Source organism: Rousettus aegyptiacus, unplaced genomic scaffold (assembly GCF_014176215.1).
Source record: "Rousettus aegyptiacus isolate mRouAeg1 unplaced genomic scaffold, mRouAeg1.p scaffold_m13_p_8, whole genome shotgun sequence".
Lineage (NCBI taxonomy): Eukaryota > Metazoa > Chordata > Mammalia > Chiroptera > Pteropodidae > Rousettus > Rousettus aegyptiacus.
The window spans coordinates 76,154,111-76,175,447 of NW_023416311.1; the positions used below are offsets into that span (position 1 = coordinate 76,154,111).

Below are 21,337 nucleotides of genomic sequence, written 5' to 3' on the forward strand. Positions count from 1 at the left end.
GTTTTTCTGGGTTTTCAGGTTTTTTATCACCATATAAAAAAGTGATCTTTCCTTTTTTGAAATTCTTTTTTGTTTTTGTGAAATATTAGTTGACTATATTTGTGTAGGACCGAACACCCTATTCTTTTCCATTGATCTATGTGTTTATCCTTTTGCCAATATCACTCTTTGATACTTTGTTTTATCCAGGGGTATTTAGAAGTGTTTTGTTCGATTTTCTACTACTTTAGGATTTTTTTCAGGTATCATTCTGTTATTGATATTTAAATTCCATTTTTCTCAAAAGATAGGCCTTGTATGATTTCTATTCTTTTAAATCTGTTGATATTCGATTTATTGGCATAATATTTATCTTGGTGGATATTCTATTTACATTTGAAAAGAATGTGTACTTTGCTGTTGTAGAGTGGAGCATTCTATAAATGTCAATTACGCCAAGTTGGTTGATACTGCTGTTTGGGCCTTTTATATCTTTACTGATTTTTCTATCTATCTGTTCTATCTATCCTGCTGTAATTGTGGATTTGTTAGTTCTATTGATATTTAAGTTACCTTAAATTTATTCTACTTTTACAAATATCAATACAATGAATATCTTCCACTTTGTGAATATGTATTATTATTTCTCTAGATAAATTCCTAAAAGCAGATCTATCAGTCTAGATGTTTTGCCCATTTTCAAACTTTTGAAGCTAATTGCCAAATCACCTTTCAGAAAAGTCATGCTGATTTACTATTCAGTTGAGATAATATAAGTGTTTGTTTTTGGAAGGGGAGTTTCTTTACCTAATTCTTCCAGATGAGGAAGAAGCCGAGAGAAACAAATTTTTCATGATAAAATAAAATTGAGAGTCAGTTTATGCGTGATGATTTTATCTGATACTTCCTCAGTGAATAAATACAGTTATCTACAGAGTAAAATGATAGATAAAATCTGTGTTTTGTAAACATTCTCTTAAAGAGAAAATTATAGGAAGTGCTTTTTGCTCCTATTAAAAGTTCTTTGAATATCTTAAATTTTTAGTCATTTTCTCATATTTTAGTGTAATTTGAGCATTTCTGCTGCTCCTTTTTTTAATTTTTCAAGGTTCTTTACTCTCCTCAGGTTCTGGTTCAAATACCTTTCCCTCTTGAAATTATTTCTGATTTCCTCAAATCTGGCAATTGTTCAATCACTCTTAGAATTCTGTATGGAACTTTGCACTTTTGGTTTTTAGCATTAATAATTTTATGTACTTATCCCATCTTAGGTGTGTTTAAGCATTCTTCAAACATAAGATTCCTGTCTTGTGCTTTTTCTGTTTCTCTAAAGATGAGTCTACTGATTTGCAACATAATTTGAGACTGTAAACTCTGTAACAACAGGATACTTTTTCCCCTCATTATTCCATTTCCAGTGCCTTTCACACTGCTTGAAACATTATTGGAGCTCAATAAACTTTTTTTTTTTTAAATAAACAAGTGAACAAATAGATTTATAATGTATTTAGTAGAGTAGGGTTATTTTCTGAAAAATCACATGCTTCACTTTCCTTTGTAGCAATCTCATCAGGAAGCAAAGAGTGTTTTCTTAAGAATCTTTGGATACCTAATGCCTGAGTTTTTAGTGTAGATCCTTCTGAAAAAAAGCCATTAGAAAGACGTGGTGTGTGTGTGTGTGTGTGTGTGTGTGTGTGTGTGTGTGTAAGAAATTTAAAGCAATTAGGTTTAATTTTCCACAAAAGAGAGAACAAACCAATCTGGGTTTACAGTGTTGAAATGAGGGAAAAATGTCTACCTGGGTTTATTCCCCAGGAATGAGAAAAAGAAAGGGTTATAGGCCTTTTGGGAGGTAGAAATTCCTAAACCCACTGAGATACTGCAATTCCAAAGGTCAGGAGTCTGAGGGGATACCTAAGAGGACAGAACTGTGGCCTTAGTGACAGGCAAAGCCTTCCGTGGCCAGGCTTGGCTTGAAAGTGAGTGAAGCTACCGTGTAGCTGCCCATCAACAAGTAGAGCTTATGGGCTTGGGCCACAGATGGCACACCAGCTTGGACAGATGGTGAGAGACTAGTGCTTCACAGTGGCACCCTGTGGCCCCAAAGAACAAATGACAGTTGCGGCAGTCACAGACTGAGTCTCTTCTCTGCTCAAAAACTAGAAGACTCAAAGGTCTACTTTTTCTATCAATCAATGGGATTTATTTTGGCAATTTTAGAGACCCCAAAATGACTGGTTATATCTTCCTGCCAATTTGGGTGGAGAATTGAGCTCCTTCTAATTAATTTGAAAAAAATTAAAGGATTGTGATGTACTATGTACCTTGCATGTCCTAGAGCAATATGTAGCTCAATAATTAACATTTTGGTTTTTTTCTAGTCACATCCTCTCAGGGTTAGGAAGTTCTTTTTCAGATCTATAGGGTGTTGTTATTGAGTAAGCCTTCTGCTAGCAAAAGGAATACTCCAGCTTTAAGTCCAACTTTCAGTCCAGCAATGCATAGGTTTCTGGAATAATTCTGAAGGTTTAACGTCTTTAAATTATTATCGTTGACCTTAGTTTTTCTTTCTTTGTGTGGAGCAATATTGAGTGAATATATGCTTGGCTGTGTCCCCATGCCCACTGCAGCATTTAATTTTCCCTAACAATGTGTGCTATGGGGGTATTTTAGGAAGTATTCTTCCAAGCTTTACATTTAACATCAAAAAAATGCTTGAAGACTAGCTTTTGTTTGAGACCAGCTGTTTAGCTTAAGTTTAAATTACTTTTTGAAACATGTTTCCTTGTTGAATATGTGCAAATTACATTTTGGATGTGAAATTGGTGGCACGTAGGTGAAATGTCTTTGCTTACATCCTTCCATCAAGCTTCTCGCTTTTGTCTTTATTCCGTTTTCTTCCCAATTAAATAAATGAGGTTCTCTGTGCATCAATGATTATAAAGGAGTTGAAACTAAAGTCTGTAATGAGGATCAGGGTACAGCTGGATTAACTATATTCTCCTCCCTTTCTTTTCCATGTGGAATTAACCATAGATCTGGGGGCACATTGCTGGGTACCCTCACACTTCCAATATCTCCATATAATGCTCTACTGTTTTAGGAGAAAAATTAAAATGCTGCCTTTGGAAATGAGATAGACCAGGCTAAAGTTTACAAACTCAGCAAGTAGTTTAAGAACCATAAGTAAAAAAATTCTATTTGTTTGACAGCGTAGAGGTGTTTTTCCCCTGAGGGAGAATGAAACACAGAAAGATGATGAGTTTATCTATGGAGAAGATACAAGAGTGGTTATCTAGGTGTGTCCCATCTCCATTCAATTGTATCCATGTGACTTCCAAGATAGTCCTTAGTTTCCCAGGGAAACACCAGAAATACCATTGTCTTGCAAGGTCATTAAACTGGTTATTTTCTATCCTGTACCCATTTTTCCTTCTCTGCTCTGGGCTGTATTAGAAGCCTCCCTTGCCTTGACTTTTAGTTAGTTTCCACCAATGAGAAGTTCCCTTAGCAGATGACAGAGCCAGAGGAGAATGAGGTGGTGATATCTCTAGGTGACTCCCACTCCCCTTTTACATTGTCATGATTCCAGCAGTGGCTTTTTCCTTCTGAGATTGCAACTCCTGCAGTTCTGACAGGCCTTTAAAGGCACACTGTATTTTCTTCTCTTGCCTCTTTAGGGCCTGTTGGTGGAAACAGTTACCTGCTGATGTCGTCCCTAAGGCTTCTGCTTCCCTTGTAGGTTATCTTAACCCTCACCTCACCTCTGTAAATACATAGTCTCTTTATTAATTTACCTTCAAAATCTCAGTTGAATGTGTCTGTGTTTCCTTCCAAGATATTGAGTACCAAAGCATTAAACTTTTCTCCAAGTACTGGACCGATGACTCTGAGTTTACAGCTCTTTTCAGATTGCTTCCTGGACGGTAAGTGGTAATTTTATAATGACTTTTAAGTATCGACTGGGGTCCCATTTTAAAGCGTTAGTCTTAAATTGTTGAGCCCAGTTGTTTTAAACTAAACCAAATTGGAACTCCACCTTGGCTCATTTGGAAGTACTGGACCAGTAAGTTAGGCCTAATTATTTGCTCTGGGTCAGATTGGGATCTAGACTTGGGCCTGGGGGGAGAGTGAACAAATCTTAGTGGTCCATTTTAGAAGCGTTGATGAGTAGGGTTTGTGACTGTGTTTGTCTGTAGGAAGGATGAGTGTTGGGCAGCTCACTGAACAAACCTGACTCCAGTTGCTTTCCTGTGGTTTGCAAAAGAACCTGTGCCCTTACCATATGGTCCCATAGCTTTGTTAACAGTCGTTACCAACGAGTGGTTTGGTAACGATTAGCCTGGAGAGGAAAGAACGGTGGATGTTGGAGCTCTAGTCTGTGGTTTTCCCTTAATTTATGAATAAATTCCAAATAAAAGTGAGAGTGAATGGGTGATAGAGCATTGTTTATTTTGTGTTGATATTTCAAATAATTTCGTCTTTCCTCTTAATGCAGGAGATGGGAAAGGGAAGAGGTTGAGAAGTAAGGACCATGTCATTTCACACGCCTGGGGTGAGCTGGCTGTGGAGGAGGGCCACATCTGAGGACTGAACTCTGGTAACCCTTGATAAGAATAGTGATTATTTCTAGGAAAGCTTTAGATAACTGGGGACTTTAAAATCCAGATAAAGACTCACTGAGACATTTTGAGTCATTTATTTATAATTTTACTTGTTAGAAAATAATATCTTGAATTCAGTACCACTCAATAGTTATCAAAAGTTTATGGAGTATTTTTTTGGATATAAGTCTGACTACTTTTCTAGATCCTATAAAATGCATTCAGGAGTTGTAAGACAAGGGAAATGCTTCCTCGCGCTGCATCATTTTAGCACCCAGGTGCTTTTACTTAACCTCGTTTTGTCTTTGCTTTGTGTTTTTGTTGATTTGCTTTGTTAGAAACAGCCCTGAGAATCTTATTTTTGTATTTACTGCTGGAGTGTTGGTAAGGATCCTGTTATTTACATTTCATGCAATCTTCAACATGAGGACTCATGGGAAGAATGTCGCTCAGAACTTAGATTTGAGAATGATTGCTTTTTCTGAACAACCATTTTTTTTTAAGTTGAGTTATAGTTGATAAACAACATTGTATAAGTTTAAGGTATGTAGGAAATTGATCTGAAACATTTATATTGCAATATGATTGACATTATAGTGGCAACTAACACAACTTTCACATAATTATGTGACACCCCAGTTTGTTTTTATCTTATGGACACTGAGGGTTGCATAACTGATCATTTTTCTCCTTGCTGTTTTGGTTGCTAGAAAGCTCAGGGTCTAGTCCACTGTCTAAATAGTGGAGTTTTTATTCTAACTTGACTTCTTGGCTTTTATCTCTTCTCTTGATACTCTTCTATTTTTTCCTGGATTGTTGGACTCAGGATGTTTTCTTTTTTATTCAATTGTCTTTTTTAAAAAGCTATCTCAAGTTATTTATGAATATAGTAAGGTGTAAGCAAATTAAACAAGACAGCAAGGAATATTTTTTTTAACATATTTTCTGTGAGAAATTTTTTATGTCTACCAAGTCTCAAAGAAATCAAAAAACTAAAATACGGTGCTGGCCACAATGTAATTATTAAAATCATCGATTATTTTGCACGGTTACATAGAAAAAATAATGGGTGTTTGACACAATAAATTGCCCCTCCTTAGCTTAGTACATTCTAATTGGTTTATGTGATTTGATCCAGACCATATAAGGTAGAATGTTCTAAATGTTTGACAGTCTATCTAATTGAAAGGCATCATTAATGGGCTTTGGATGAATTAGAAGGACAGCTTTAGAAAGACAATTCTTGGGGCTAATCCAAAATATAGATTGACTAGAATTTTTGCTGTAATCTTTATTTTTGTTAATATGGTAATATTGTCATTAAAATATTAACAAATTTACTTATACAATTAGACTTTTTCTTATTTGAAGTAGACGTTCAACACAGAAATGTGCTTTATTGCTTCTGACAGAATGTTTTGAAGCACCTGAAGTTAAGACACTTGGATCTTTTAGACATGCTTGATTAGGATTCAAATTTCCAACAAGTGGATTTTTAAGGTTTTAAGCGTTTGATTCTCAAAAGTATAAGGTGAAGCAAATTATGTATAATAAGCTGATAAATAGTTAAATGCTTTTATTATCAAGTTTTACAGAATTTATGAGTTAAAATCCAACTAGAGATTAAATTTAGTAGGCCAGCAAGAGATGGAAAGTTCTCAATGATTCATTTAGTTGTTAATTTATCTGTTTTACTCTTTCATGTGAAATACTTAAGTTCTCACAGTGTCACAAAAGGTATTCCCACAGGCTAAATAGAAACAGTTAAGCCTTCGAGGTGAGAAAAAAAAAAAAGGACTTCAATTCCCCAAGTTTAGTAAAGCATCATTTTTATTGTTATGGTGTCTACATTTCACATGTATAAGGGAAAGGTTTGCAGTTCTTTTACATCCTTTCCCCTCCTCCATGGGCCATTTTTATTTGTTCTCACAAACATCTGTTCTGCTCATGTAAAACATGACTAAGATAACAAAAATAGAGCTGTTTTTATATTGTCTAGATCCAAAATTGTTGCATAGACCAAATGTATAATTTGACAAGAAACAAAAGGCACGAAGTTCACATGGTAATACACAGAATATGTTGTAGCCTGCATTATAAAATATTGTGCATATTTATTTATTTACTTGCTAAGGATTGGGAAAAGCTTTAATCATGACCTACTGCATAAGTTGTAGTTCCAATCTACAGAGAGCAGGTTGATTTCCAGTAAATATATCTTGTAAAAGTTAATAAAAGTGGAATTTAGAGTTAAGAAAGAGAAAACTTAAAGAATAAGGAAACCTGCTACTTGAATTGTTGCTATGGCCTTAGCTACTTTCTATTTCACCCTAGTGATGGGAGTGGGGTGGGGCTCAGGGTCTGTAGCACTAGCGACAGCTTAGCAGAGAGATCCTGCCCTGATTCTTGATCTCCCCAACACTAAGCACTCTAGATCTGAAAATGTCTGGAAGATAACACTAATAAAATGGGGAGGTAAGGAGGTATGTGTATACTATTGCTATACTTGAAAATTATATAGGAAACACTTTTCCCCTTACTATTATTGTTTTTACTGGCTCCATGGTTTCCTTGTAATATTCTTAATAGTTCAGTTTTAGTAGGTTTGGAGAGGGATCTGGGTATTTGTATTTTTATGAAGTTTCTTAAAAAATTATCATGTGTATCTGAGGGTGGGTACCACTTGGTACTATTAACTGATATGAGAATTTAGTCTGTGATATGACTTTCTTTCTGACCTACACATATGTACCTGAGTGTTTAGCTCAGTATTTGAACACGTCAGCTCTTAATTCACTACTCGGAACTGTAATATTTACCACTAGAACAAGAATAAGAAGCCACAGATTCTTGGCTCCTTAGTCCCAGTATTGTTAATATCATTTGAGCAGAACCTCTAACTTACCATGTCTATAATAGTGTAGGTGGTAGTGGTAGATACTGCCAAATGAGCTGGGAATAAAGTTACAAGTGCTAATATTTAGTGTTAAAAAATTAAGAAGGCCCATAAGTGTTGGTCTCAAGCCCTGTGAGCTCTTTCTGACATGCACTGTCCTAGGCACTTCTCCAGTACCCCATCAGCCTCTCTCATTCCAACCAGGGAAAGGTTAAATTTGGCATCACAGGGGGCCTCTGGCAGAATTACTGGAGTGGCATCTAATTCCTGTGGTTGGTACCTATCTGATTGTTCAAAGTCACTTCTGAATGTAGCTTTGGATACAGGAGACTCTTAGAAGAGTAGAAGCTCAGCAGAGCAAAGATGGGAACTAAATAGGCCATTAAAATTTGGAACTTTCTTGACTGGAGGCTTTTCTTGTTTATTTGAAATTGGGTAAAATACATTATTGAAAAAGTGAATCTTTGAATGCAAGATTTATGACAGTGAAGTTGTTTGTATATGCTCTCTGGCAAAAGAAATTGAAATAAATATTTTAAAAAACAGCAAGCCAACCAATGGCACTAATTTAAAAAAAAAAAAAACTGAAATTCTAAGAAGATAGCAAGGCAATTCAGCTGAGTTTTTGTTTGATACTGCTTAGATCCAGACTGTGATAACAGAGGGGCTTTAGAAATGTATGTTATCTGAAACATGCTTTTGATTTCATTACTAAAATCCAAACCGTTTCTCCAGAGATGGTTAATTATAAACTCTTATATTTTGTAGCAAATTGACTCACCATGTTTCAAGTGTTAATATTCTATTTGGACATTTAGAATTCGGTTCAGATTGGTGTTTTGTAAATCATTTTGAGATGGGATTAGATAACTGGATTGGAACTTCAAATCTTGATCAGCCACAGTCATCTCTGATGAGTCTCTGAGGAAGCTATCAAGCCTAGAGGATACGGGGATGTGAATGCTTGGTTTTGTAATGGCTAGCTTTTGGTCTCAAGTTCTGGTGAACTGGGCTGGAATCCTTGGCAATCCAAAGAATTTCCTTTTCCTTTTCTCCTGAGATGTATGGTAGAGCAAGTTCTAAGTAGGCAAAGCCTTAACTTTTTTTCCTGAATGCTCCCTAGGTTCCTTTTAGCCACATAGGGAAAGAGGAATGACAGTCCTCTCTCCTGAACAGGAAGACAATTGGATTTGTCTCACTGAATCAGTAACATGGCAGGAGGAATATCCCAAAGAAGATATGTTAAGAAAGAAAGTGGGAACTCTAAGTTACAAAAACAAAATGGAGAATAGCATTTCCCAGAACCCCAGAAAAGTAATAGTTTCTCTCTGCTGAACTCCCTGAGCATTTTTTGAGCCAATAACTTTTTCCCCCTTTTTATTGAAACAATTAGTTGCTTATATTTACATTGTATAATTCAATGAGGTTTTTTGTTTTCTTTTTTTTTCAATTACAGTTGGCATACAAAAATATACCAGTTTCAATTATACAGCATGGTGATCAGAGATCCACATAACTCGCAAAGCAATTACCCCACTAAATCTAGTACACCACTTCCCCTTATATTTATCACAACATTATTAACCATCTTCTCCATGCCACACTCCACATCTCCATGTCTATTTTGCAACTGTTCATTTGTACCTCTTAATCCCTTTGCCTTTTTTTGCCATCCCCCCAAGCCCCCTCCCATTTAGTAGCCCTCAAAATATTCTCTGTATCTATGAGTTTATTTCTGCTTTTGTTGTTGTTGTTGTTTATTTTGTTCTTTAGCTTTTATATGTATGTGAAATCATGTGATATTTGTCTTTCTCTATCCGACCCACTTCATTCATTGCAGTACCCTCTAGGTCTATCAAGACAATATCTTTTTCCATTCCCTCCCTTTTAGTCTTGTGTGTCTTTTAATCTGAAGTATGTCTCTTGTAGACAGCATATGTAGAGGTCTTCTTTTCTTATCTATTCAATCACTCTCTTTTGGTTAGAGCACTTAATTCTTTTCCTTCTGAGGTACTTGTTAATAGGAATGTAGTTATTATCATTCTTTATTCCTTTTTTTTTGAAACATGTTTTTTCTTCTTAAAGAAGTGCCTCCAATGTTTCCTGTAACACTGGCTTGGTGTTGATAAATTCTTTTAGCTTATTTTTGTCTTGGAAGCTCTTTATCTGTCCTTGTCTCTAAATGATACTTTGCTGGATAAAGTATCCTTGGTTGCATTTCCTGGGTTTTCATCACATTGAATATTTTGTTCCAAGCCCTTCTGTCCTGCATAGTTTCTTTTGAGAAATCAGCTGCCAGTCTTATAAGTGCACCCTTGTAGGTAACTAACTGTTTTTCTCTTGCTGCTTTTAAGATTCTCTCTTTGTATTTAACCTTTGGCATTTTAATTATGATGTGTCTTGGTGTGAGCCTCTTTGCGTTCATCTTTTTTGAGACTCTCTGAATGTCCTGGGGTTGTATGTCTATTTTCTTCATCATGTGAGAGAATTTTTCCAACATTATTTCTTCAAATAGATCTTTGACATCTTGTTTTCCTTCAGGTACCCCTATGACACAGATATTTTTACATTTCATAGTGTCCCATAGGCTCCCTAAATTATGATTATAGTCTTGCCTTCTTTTTTTCTTGCCATTCTGATTGAGTGTCCTTGGCTTCTCCATGCTCTGTATCAGTGGTTCGATCCTCTTCTTTATCCACTCTGTTTACTCCATCTAATATAGTCTCCATTTCAGATGATGTATTCTTCATTTATGACTGGTTCCCTTTTATAATTTTCATTTCCGTTTTTGTTTCTTTTATATCTTTGTTAAAGTTCTCACTCTATTCATCTACACTTCCCCTAAGTTCATGGAGCATCTTTATAACCAGTGTTTTGGATTTGTTCTGTTCTCTCATGTGGTTTCTTTTTCTTTATCTTCTCATTTTTCCTGCCTTTCTGTGTCTGTTTCTATGTACTAAGCAAAGCTTCTGTCTCTTAGGTTTATTAGCGTGGCTTTGTATAGTAGGTGTCCATTGGCACAGTCCTGACAAAGGTTCAGCTGCAGGCCAAGTTTAGCCCCAGTTGTAGTTGTACCTCTCTGGGGCCACCTGTTAAGATTCAGCAAGCAATCCACAGATACTGTGCTTATAGTTGCCTCAAGAAATCACACCAGAAACTGAAGCCAGCGTGAATCTTGGTGCTGCCCAGCAAGGAGCACTTGATTTGCTGAGGACACACCTGGATGTGGCTTGAGTGGAGCCGCAAGTTGGGGGTGGCAGGGTTTCAGGGAATCCTCTGAGTGGAGTGACCTCTGGTATCCAGTTCGTTGACGTCTCAGCTATGGCAGTGCTGCCTATGTCCACATTCTGGGATGGGGGAGGGCTCAACATAGGAGCAATGGATACTGCCAGCACTTCTGTTTGGGAGAGATCCTCACCTCTGGCCCTCACTCCAACAACTCAGTGTTCCCCTGTAAGTCCCTGGTGCCCTCTGAGCAGTCAACTAGGTCAACTAGGTCCTGGTGCTCAGAGCAGGCAGGTCTGTTATCGTGAAAGTCTGCTCGCAGACATGGCTCCTTTAAGAGACGTCTGCAGCTGTGGGCTGCAGCTGCCATAGCCTCTGTCCCACTCAAACACTTGGGACTGGGCAGCCTCGCATCTTCTCCCCATCCTACCTTCTACCATTGCAAGTTGGTTAATTTTTTCTCTCCCTAATCGTAGTCCTTTCATTCATCTAGATCCCAGGTGATTTCCCTTGCTGTTTGCTTCATGTTTTTTCACAACTTTGATTTGGTCACAAAAGGGATGAACAAAACCTCTATTATCTACACATTTTTTTTTCTGCCCACCAATAGCTTTCTTGACCCATTCTGGGAGAGGAGTAGAGGAAAACGTCTTGAGCTGGCTCTTAGGGACAATACTAAGTCTCAGAGTGTTTTTACCTAGGAAGGAATATCATCACATGCTTTACCAGACTGTCTTCATTCCTCTCCCCACCTCCCACCCCTGCCCCTAAGGGAATGTCATCTTAATTTTGGAACCTTTTAAACATTGTCTAATATGCCTAGATAAAAAAAAAAAATCACTCTTCGGAAACTGAAAAATGATAGGATTAATTTTAGGTAATATTTCTTGAGAATTCCCTACTTGTTAAGCACACAAGTATTTTACTTGAATTTATTTTATTTATCATTCAAATTACCCTACAAAATAGGTATACTAGTATTGCTGAAATGCAGCATGGTATAGTGGTTAGAAGGGTCTTGGAGCCAATCTCTGTGAGTTTGAATTTTGCCCATGTCATTTAGTAGACTAGCTGTGTGAGGTCGGGCATGTTCCTTAAACTTTCTGTATCTACTTTTCTCATCTGTTAAGTGGGAATAATAATAACAAGTGTTGTGAGAATTGACGTAGTTAATACCTACAACTCTCAGAACAGTGCCTGACATATAATAGACACAAAACAAAATTAGCTGTTATTATTTTCTTCATTTTTCAGTTGAGGAAACAAAGTTGGGTAGGTAACATACTTTGTTTAGGACAACACAGATGGCCAGCGAGAGAATTTGATTTCACATGCAGATTGTAAGAGGCCAAAGACGGGTAGGAGCACAATCCTGACTGTTGCACTCACTGTGAAAAGGGTCAGAGACTTTCAGGTTAAGGAAAATGTACCAGGTATCCTCAGTGTGTCAACAGCTGTGATCTCTATCCTTTGCCATGCTGCTCTCTGCACCCCCAGGAAGTGAAGAGGTATGAACTGCAACCCTGGAGTCCTTGCCCTCTGTGTCTTGCTGGCGGGTGGGAAACTGGCAGAATTCCCAGAGAGAAGGGCATAGCACAAATATGGTTTTTCTCTTAATATTTTTTTTTTTCCTGTGTGATGGCTTTGGGCTGGCTGTATCCCTCTGGGCTGTGGTGGATCAATAGGCTTGTTTAAAACCTGGCATGTGCCATGTCAACTTTTGGAATACTGGTCTGTTGTTTTATAGCTGCAAGAATGTTGAAGGACTCATGGCACTTCAGTGAAGATATAAACACAGCAGAGAACGGACTTCCGGGGAGGTGCAGCCTTCAAGTATTATTCCAAGACTTGGATCTTTGCCTTTCCCTTCTGAATGAGAAGAAATGTAGCCCCAGAGTCCCAGGCTTTGCAGTCACCAACTCTTACCCTTCTCTATATGCCTGAGACGGAGTAGGGGAGGGAGTCGTAGTATTTTCCCTTAGGATTAAAGATATTATTACTTGCCCTGGGCTCCCACAGCTCTTCTCTCTGTGCTTCAGATAAACTCCTGACCACCCAGAGTTTAGAGGACTATACAGGGTACATCACATGTGCAGAGGGGCTTGAACTGCTTCATTGATTTCCTTGCAAAAACATCTAATCTAGAATCCTTGTGAAGATAGTGGTTTGCTCATTAGCATTGTAACTCCTTGCATTTTTTATTCTTGACCAATTTAGATAGATTGGTGCAAGGTTTGTTAGAGCTGGGGGATTACTTGCTTAATTGTCAAGAAGATCTATACTAAAGTGGGGCCCTGTCTAAGCCTTTGAATGGTTTATGCTGCCAGCAATTGATCAGTCATCTTTCATTTGGAAACTTCTACCTTTGAGGGGAATATGAATATGATCTATATAATCAAATTAGGAGCACAGCCTTGGGGAAAAAAGTGGAAATGATTTTAAACTTGCCCTGTCGTGACAGCAAATGAGCACTCAGCACTCAGATTGAGGATCAGGCTTTCCTTTCCCAAAGGCAGCCTTGGGTAAGGTACTTAATGTTTGGCCTAAGTTGCTCATTTGCGAAAGGAGACACAAATGTCTACATTTTTTCTTCCTTTCCTGAGATGTAGAGAATTTAGTAGCAAATAAAACCAACATAATTTTTATTGAATGGCTACTGTTTAGGCTTCATATGGAATGGTATAAAAATGTCATGTGTTTATACCTTTCTGGGACTTAGTTTTGTCATCTGTAAAATGGGAGCATTGGATTCAACAAATAATTCTGTCAAGTTCCAAATTTGGTGAAATTATATATTGACACTTGTTAAGCTTATATTAGATGTAGGCATTATGTGAAGAAGCACTATATATATCATCTTATTTAATCTTCACAGCTACACTGGGAAGGTATATTACTTCTTTACCTGGGAAGCATGTGATCTCTCTCCAGATAGCTATTTACCACTCTTCATTTTCCAAATTCTTTGCAACCAGCACCATTTCCACCAGCCAGTAATGGAGAACTATTGAATTACTACCTGTATAATTAATCTAGATCAGGGTTTCTTAACTTCAGTACTACGACATTTTGGTCTGGATAATTCTTTTTATGGGGTGGGGGAGGGCTGTCCTATGCACTGTGGGATGTTCAGACCCATCCTTGGCCTCTACTTACTAGATGACAGTAGCAACCTCCCCAGCTATGATAATTTAAATGTTTCTAGAAATGTCCCTTAGGGGCAAAGTTGCCCCAGATTGAGAAACACTAAGCTAAACTTTCACTGTGAATTGAAAATATCTCTTTGTGAGTGAGTGAGTGAGTGTGTGTGTGTGTGTGTGTTTGTGTAGTGTGTGTGTGTGTGTGTGTTATGTGAAGCACTGTGAACACTTAATAATGTTTACACGGCCAACTGGCCAATGAATTTATAGTTGCAGGAACCTCCTGTTTTCATATTGTTAAATGACGATTGCATTACTTGGAACACACAGATACATTAGGGAATGTATACTGTCAGTTTTCTATGCTCTTTTATAGATTCTGCAGGTTAGCCTATGAGTTATTTCATACAGAAGTTGTATAGGTAGTAAGGCACAGGCATGGAGTTAGGTGACCTGGCTCCTATACACAGCACTGCCACGACTCGACAAAGCATTTAGCCTCTTTGGGCATTATTTTCATTATTTACCAAATGAGCGAATTGGGCCAGATGATCTCCAAGGTCCTTTCTTGCTTTAATAACTAATGATTTTATGTCAAATACTAAATAATTTATATGGCAAATTAATTCTTTCTGAGAATATTGTGGCTTATGACAATGCGGCTGCTTATTCAATCATAATGAGGCAATAATGCCACCTCTTCCCAGTTCATTCCTGGATTTTTGGTATCATTTCCATATGTAAATCTTAAATATGACTCATTGGAGCCTGGTTGTTAGTCTTTGAGAGTTCTACCTTAGAAGAATTAGGGAAATTTCCAGCTGAGCTACATCTGGCTCATGGAATGAAGGAATTTTACCTCCAGACAGGTTTGTGCTTGTGCTTCACATATTGTATCCAGCAAGACTCCCAATTGTGTTTGAGGAAGAGCCCAATATATTGGCCTTCTCGTCCACTATTCAGGATGTTCTGCTTTTTCTTATTTCCCTCCCCCACAAAGATGTAAAGAAGCAGGCAGGAAGAGTAGGCAAACACTACAGGGATTCTGTCATATGGTCTCAGAGCTACCCTGGTTGGAGAGTCCAATAAAAAATGGTTTATGCGACAGAAAGGTACATCGTGGCAATAACACTATAACGTGAATGATATTTCCTAGAGTTGCACAATGCAGAGGTCCAGTTGAAATCCTGTGTTTCTATACAGCACAGGTGTCTGTGGCAGTGGTGGGGTGCTTTCACTGTGGGGGATCAGCAACTCTGCTTATGTTCAATTCGGGAAGAAAAATCATTACAGAGGATACTGTTGGATAGACTAGTGCACACATTGCCAGACACCTCATAGTTGCTCTTAATGGGCTTCTCAAGCTCATAGTGTCCCAAAGTTAACTGCCCATGGACCTCCATTTATACTGGTCCTTCTGTGCACTTTAATTTAAAATAACACCATCAGTTCCCCACCTGCTAAAGCCAGAAAACTGGGTGAATTCCTTGATTTTTCTCTTTTTTCCATTCTCTACATAAAATATAAAAATAAAGTCCTATCATTCTTTCCTGCTTATTTCTCTCAAGTTGGCTCACTTCTGTCTTTCCCTACTACTGAAACTTAATCCAGGCCACCATTATCACCTGCCTGGGTTGCTTCTATCATGCCCTAAAAGGTCTTCTAACCAACATTCTTCTCCTCTCTAATCCACACTCTATACTTAGACCACAGTGGTTTTTCCTGAACTCCAAGATGATCCTGACAGCCTCATGCTTAAAATAGTGTAGTGTCTTCATTGCCCTCAGGCCTCCTTTAATGCTTTTTAAGACTTATCATGACTTGGCCTTGCTTACACCTCTCATGTCATCTCTTATCCCTTTCTACTCTGTGCTTTAGCCATGCTGAAATAATTTCAGTTCCTCCATGAGGCAGGGTGCAAAAGACCTCCATTCCAGGTCTTTTGCACCCTGCCTCAGAGGCAATAAACAAACATTAGCAGCTTGTAGTTAGAAAGTTAAGAATATTTAGTCATTGGAAAAATTACTATTTGAAAAGCATTTTTTAACAGGCTATTTATCATTTGGAAATTTCTGGTTGAGAGCATGGAAAACCTGTGGTTTACTATCCAAAATTTGTACCACGGGGCCTTTATTACCTTTTTTTCTCTCTAGTCTAGGCTTATAAAAACAAAGGTATGACTAGTGGGATGGAGAAGGGGCGGGGGGTAGACAGGGTAAAGGGGATCAAATATAGGGGGATAGGGGAAGGATGAAGTAGGTAAAGGGGATCAAATATATGATAGCTGAAGGAAACTGGACTTTGGGTGTAAACACACCATAGAATATACAGATGTCAAATGATAATGTACACCTGAAAAGTGTATGATTGTATTAACCAATGTTACCCCAATAAACTTAATTAAAAAAAAAAAGATATGCCTTTGTGAAGGTAGAATTTTACTTTTTCTGGTTCTTATGCTGGTGGGAAATGGGTTGTAAAGTTGTCAAGTGTGTGAAAACTAAAAACAAGGATAAAGTTAGAAAATAAAGAACAAATACTAAGAATGTGGAAGATAAAAGGACAAAGGTGTAGGTAGAAAACTTCCTCTCTCATGAGTGTTTAAAAAGAGGGATTATATTGTATATCCCTACAATTGGAAAGAATTCTCTGATTGATGAGGGAACTGAATTTCAGAGAGGTTAACTATCCTAGTCATCACACAGCAAAGTAGTGGTGAAATCAGAGGGTCACCATGGCCCTCTGATTTCTTTGCCAGTGGAGTGAATTAACATGATATATGCCAGAGAGTGCTATGGATGTGTAATCTAGGGGTGATGGCTTCTTATCATAGGGATCACTAGCAGCACAGATGCATCAAGACTGAGTTTCATCTACCTCCTGTTGCTGAAGGACTGTGTATCATTGGAGAGAGGATATGTCCCCCCCATCAGGCTGATTTAGTACCTAAGGCTAGTAGGAGATGTGAGAGGTAATTAAAGCACACTTCTGAGATGGATGGTTAAGGTGGCCAGGGTAAAAAGCAGGGGAAGTAATTGTAACATGACCATCAATTTCTTTACTTGGTGTCAGAGATGACTTTGACATAAAGAACTCATGCTTTTTCACTGGAATTGAAAAAAAAAAATCACACATTAATAAGCTTAAGGCCTCCTCCAGAAGGCTGTTGATGAAGTGAGAAATAACCATTGTTAGACTGCTTTAAACTCATGACTGAATCATGAGTTTAGAATCATGTTCTAGAAAATGATGTTTTGACAAGTAAATCACATCTGCCTTCATTATTTGGATGGGGAGTCCTGCAAGAACCCCACAATATCCAACCTACCTCCATCCCCTCCCCCATTTTGGTGGTTTCAGAGAGATTAACACCAACTCCATGCACAGCCCTAGTGGCTGAATTTTTTCAGGCCAAAATTCTAAGGTCTCTTGTGCAAACCCTGCAATGTGCCAGACAAGAGAAGGAATTCTAATATAAATCTCAATGTTTTGGTATGCTGGCCAAGTCAGAGATGAAACTTGTAAAATTTAAGTGCAACAAACTTCAAGGTTTAAATCATTAACAATTTAGATAAAAAAAATTGTTGGTAATTACAAGTGTCCCCTTGGGTCCTCCATAAAGCAGACACAGAAACAACATTGGATGTGCAGATTGATCGAGGGGGATAACTGTTAAGGCTAGAGAGGACAAGAGGCAGGAGCAGGCGGCAGAGAGCTTTCAGAACACAGTATTGATTTGACACCTGTTAAAAGAGAGAGGGAAGGAAGGGGATTGGGTAGATTAGTCTGCTGTGAAGCTCTGATGAACTCGTGGTCAACAGAGCGAAGATTTCCTGCTAACCGAATCTTGTGTTGGTCAGAAATAGTCTGTCTCTAGTACCCTGCTGTGCTTAGTCACTGGCTGGGAGGAGCCTAAAGCAAGCAAGTGGGACCTTAGTATGAATGCTACAGTCAATAAAGGTGTGGCTGCTGGAGGCTCTCGGTCGACTATACTCTTCATGGAAGGCTGTCATGAAAGAAGATCTGAGGGATGCACCCCCACGGCCACCCATAATGCAAAAGACATTTAGAGATAGCTATTGTGCATGCTTTAGGAAATACTATCAATTTAATCTGTCCGAAAACTCTATTAAGTCATATAGTATGAAGAGAGAGGCAAATTTTTTTTAAAGAACCACTTTAAAAATAATATCTTATAGATTAGCATTAATAGGAAATTCATCAGGAAACAAGGACGTGCTCTCAAGTATGGGCTACTATTAATAGAAAACATGTTTTTAATCTAGTAGAGGTGTTGGAGATTCACTCAATATATCCACATTCTCTTATTATTTGGGTCTCTTGTTACAAAAAGCATTTGTTTTTAAATGCTAGCCTAGGCTGTGGGTGTAATCTTTGTGAATACGATAATTTTATTGGTGTCAATGTGTACCATTATTTAACTAGGAACATGAAAGAAAGTGAGAATGTCAATTTGGGGTACATTAAATAACAGAAAAGAATAAGAATTTGTGATTATCATCATTAATAGCATAAAGGTTATTGTCCTCTTCTCTAAAAACTGATGTCTTCATAAAAGTGAAGTAATTCTTAGAGATGCAGAAACATCAGTCAATACACAAGGTACCTGAAGACTTAATGATTGTTGTTACTGGATTTCAACTTTTTATCAGTATAGATGAAAGTTCATTCTTCTGCCTGATTAAATGCTTGTGAGGAAGGTTAATCCATATCTTTTCCCAATGACCATCAGTCATACCTTTAATAAGCTGGAAGCAATGGAGCAAGGGCCCTGGGATGGGATCAGTAAGAAAACATAGCTTTAATTCCTGATTTTGCCTCACTCTACCCACAGTTCTCTTTTGTTAATGTGGAGGTGATTAAAGCTGCTTCACTTGATTGTTCTGAAAATTGGGTGCAGTAATATTTGTAAATGTCATGGCACCAGATGGATATAAAATAAAAGCTCTTTTTTTTTTTTTTAGCAGATAAACAAAAATGTTAGCCCCAATCTTCAGATGCTCTTTCTCCCACTGTGCCATTCTTCTCTTTTCCATTACTTAAGGGAGAGGGTCAGGTTGCTCATAAAGGCATGCAGGCCTGTGTCTAGGATGCTCAAGTGGCAAAACTGAGATGATAAATACTCTGAATGAAGACACAAAGAGGAAGTTGGGGAGTTCCAATTTCGTGTGTATTGGAAAGATAATTTTTATTCATATATATAACCAGTAGTGTCCTTGCAGACTCACCATTTGCTAACTATGCTGATTTGTGAGGGAGAAAAGAAGACAAACTCTTTAAAAGACTGGGCTAAGACATCCATTTAAATTGTAAGCTTATACAATTTGTATTGTTTCCCATTGGAGAAACATCTAGGATTCCTTTTGCAGTTGACTTCAAGATCATAACTTGCAGTGAGAAATGCTTTTTGGTAGTATTTCTGCCTCTTCCAACACCAGGTCATAACTGTAGGTGAGAAAGATAGCATCTTGGAAGGTTTCAATAAATATGGCACAACATTAACTCAGGTTTATTTATATTTTCCTTAGTATCACAAGTAAGTCAGTACAGTGAGAGAAGAAAAATAAAATATAGGCCAGTATTTTTGTAGTTTATTATTATTTTTTATATTTGATAATACTCTAATAGGAAAACACTCTGCAAATATTCCCCTTTTAGGTTATGTATTATTTCAGAAAATTAAATGGAATATTCTGTTTATGAATAGCAGTTTAATTAGAGTAGTTCCAAAAATAAGAAGCAAATTGTTAGGAAATTTGAGTTTTGCTTCCCATGAAAGCATTTATTTTGTATTTGGATCAAGTCTCTAACTATACAATAAAGTATTAATTATTACAAATCTATAATCATTTTTCTTTCTTAGTTAATGATATGAAGATATGCTTCTGTAATTTATTTCTGAGTTCTTTAGTGTACTAGAAGTTACATTGATTTGAGCTATATTGCATTTCTTTCTCTTTCAGAGAAGGAGGGAAAAGCATAGGTTAAATAGATCACAAAATTTGTATTTATAAATATCAACTTTTAGTTTTGGATTTGTGTCAGTTAGTGACTTCTTTTCTGCCACTTTCCATCTAATGCTTCAAAATCTCAGTATTTTGGTTTCTGCTTTGTTTTTTTATTGTTATCAGGTAATAAAGTACTTCTAGAAACAATTGTCTCAGAGGTGATACATTTCCTTTCACAAGGACATTAAATAGCAGAGATTTTGTAGGGAGTTTAAACAAAAGATGAGTGGTTGGATTAAATGAAACCTGACCCCTTCTTCTCTCATTGCCTAATATTATATAAAACTTACTTCAGATAATCAGACTATACCTCACATTTTATTCTTAGCCCTCTCCAGTTAACTGTACCTTCATCTTTCTAAACCTTTCTTTTAATTAAGCCTAACAAGCATTTGTTAAATACCTGTTATGTATAAGACTATTATAGTCACTCTGGAAGAATCAAATTAACTATAATGTATAACTTTGTGTATTTTAAATTTTTCCAAATGTTTTACAGTTAAAACTAGCACAAAAGCAATAAGCATTATTTGCCAAAAAAAGAAAAAAGAAAAAAAAAAAGTGAATAAAGTGAATAGTGTACAACTCCTGACATCCAAGAGCTTACAACTAAAGAGAGAGATGGAGTGACAGATATTTAAGAATGCTTTCCTAAAGTCCATGAGTTTTGGTCATTTTAATCATTCCAGCATCTCTCTAGCAATTCTGTATGTTAGGCAAAACTTATGCATATATTCATGCATGGTTTAGGAATAATTAATACATTAAAATGATATGCTAAATAGCTAAGTTCATTAAAACGACTTCTTGTTTATGCAGGTTAAGTTTATATATTAAAAACACATATTAATTTACTACTATGTACTAATCACTGTAAGAATAAATAATTTTTTTAAAGCACAAGTTTCAGGTTATAGGACATCAGATACATAGTTATCCCAAACTCCTATATTTCATATATGATGTAGCTGTTTCAAAGCCTTTCTCACAGCCTTGAGAAAGTAAGGTATTGTTGAGATCACCTGGACTGAATATGTGACTGAGCCCAGTTAAGGCTTCTGTATAAACATAAGATTCTGGTGGGCAGGTGTGGAGATCTACCCATTCTGTAGGTTACCCAGATAAGCCTTCTGAGTAAGTCCCCTTGCTTATTAAACCTGCCACGTATCAATCTGGAGTGATCTGTCTCTTTCTTCAGCCTCTTTTTGCTATTCATGTATAGGGGCCAGTTTCATATTTCACCTAGGAAACTTCTGGGGTTTTGAACCAACAAAAGTGACAATATAACAATATGAAGAGAGAGGCATGGAACAGATTATAGAGAAAGGGGAGAAAGAGCCCTTGAAACATCAAGATGTGATGCTCACATCTCTTTTCTACATTTAAAAGAAATTAGTTGGCATTAGTCTTTAACAGCTGAATTTTTTCTTCTGAAGAACTGAAGTGGATTCCCTTATGATTGCA

The 21,337-nt window shown here is 37.2% G+C and overlaps 1 protein-coding gene across 1 annotated transcript in view; it reads left to right on the forward strand.

Annotated features, from left to right (window-relative positions):
* Positions 1-21,337, forward strand: part of HTR1A (5-hydroxytryptamine receptor 1A) — a 400,825-nt gene that overhangs the window by 23,334 nt on the left and 356,154 nt on the right. Inside the window, exons 2-4 of the mRNA XM_036225644.1 lie at positions 3,660-3,717; positions 3,818-3,905; positions 4,478-4,579. The gene's annotated coding sequence lies outside the window, so the exon portion shown is untranslated. The remainder of the gene's footprint in view (positions 1-3,659; positions 3,718-3,817; positions 3,906-4,477; positions 4,580-21,337) is intronic.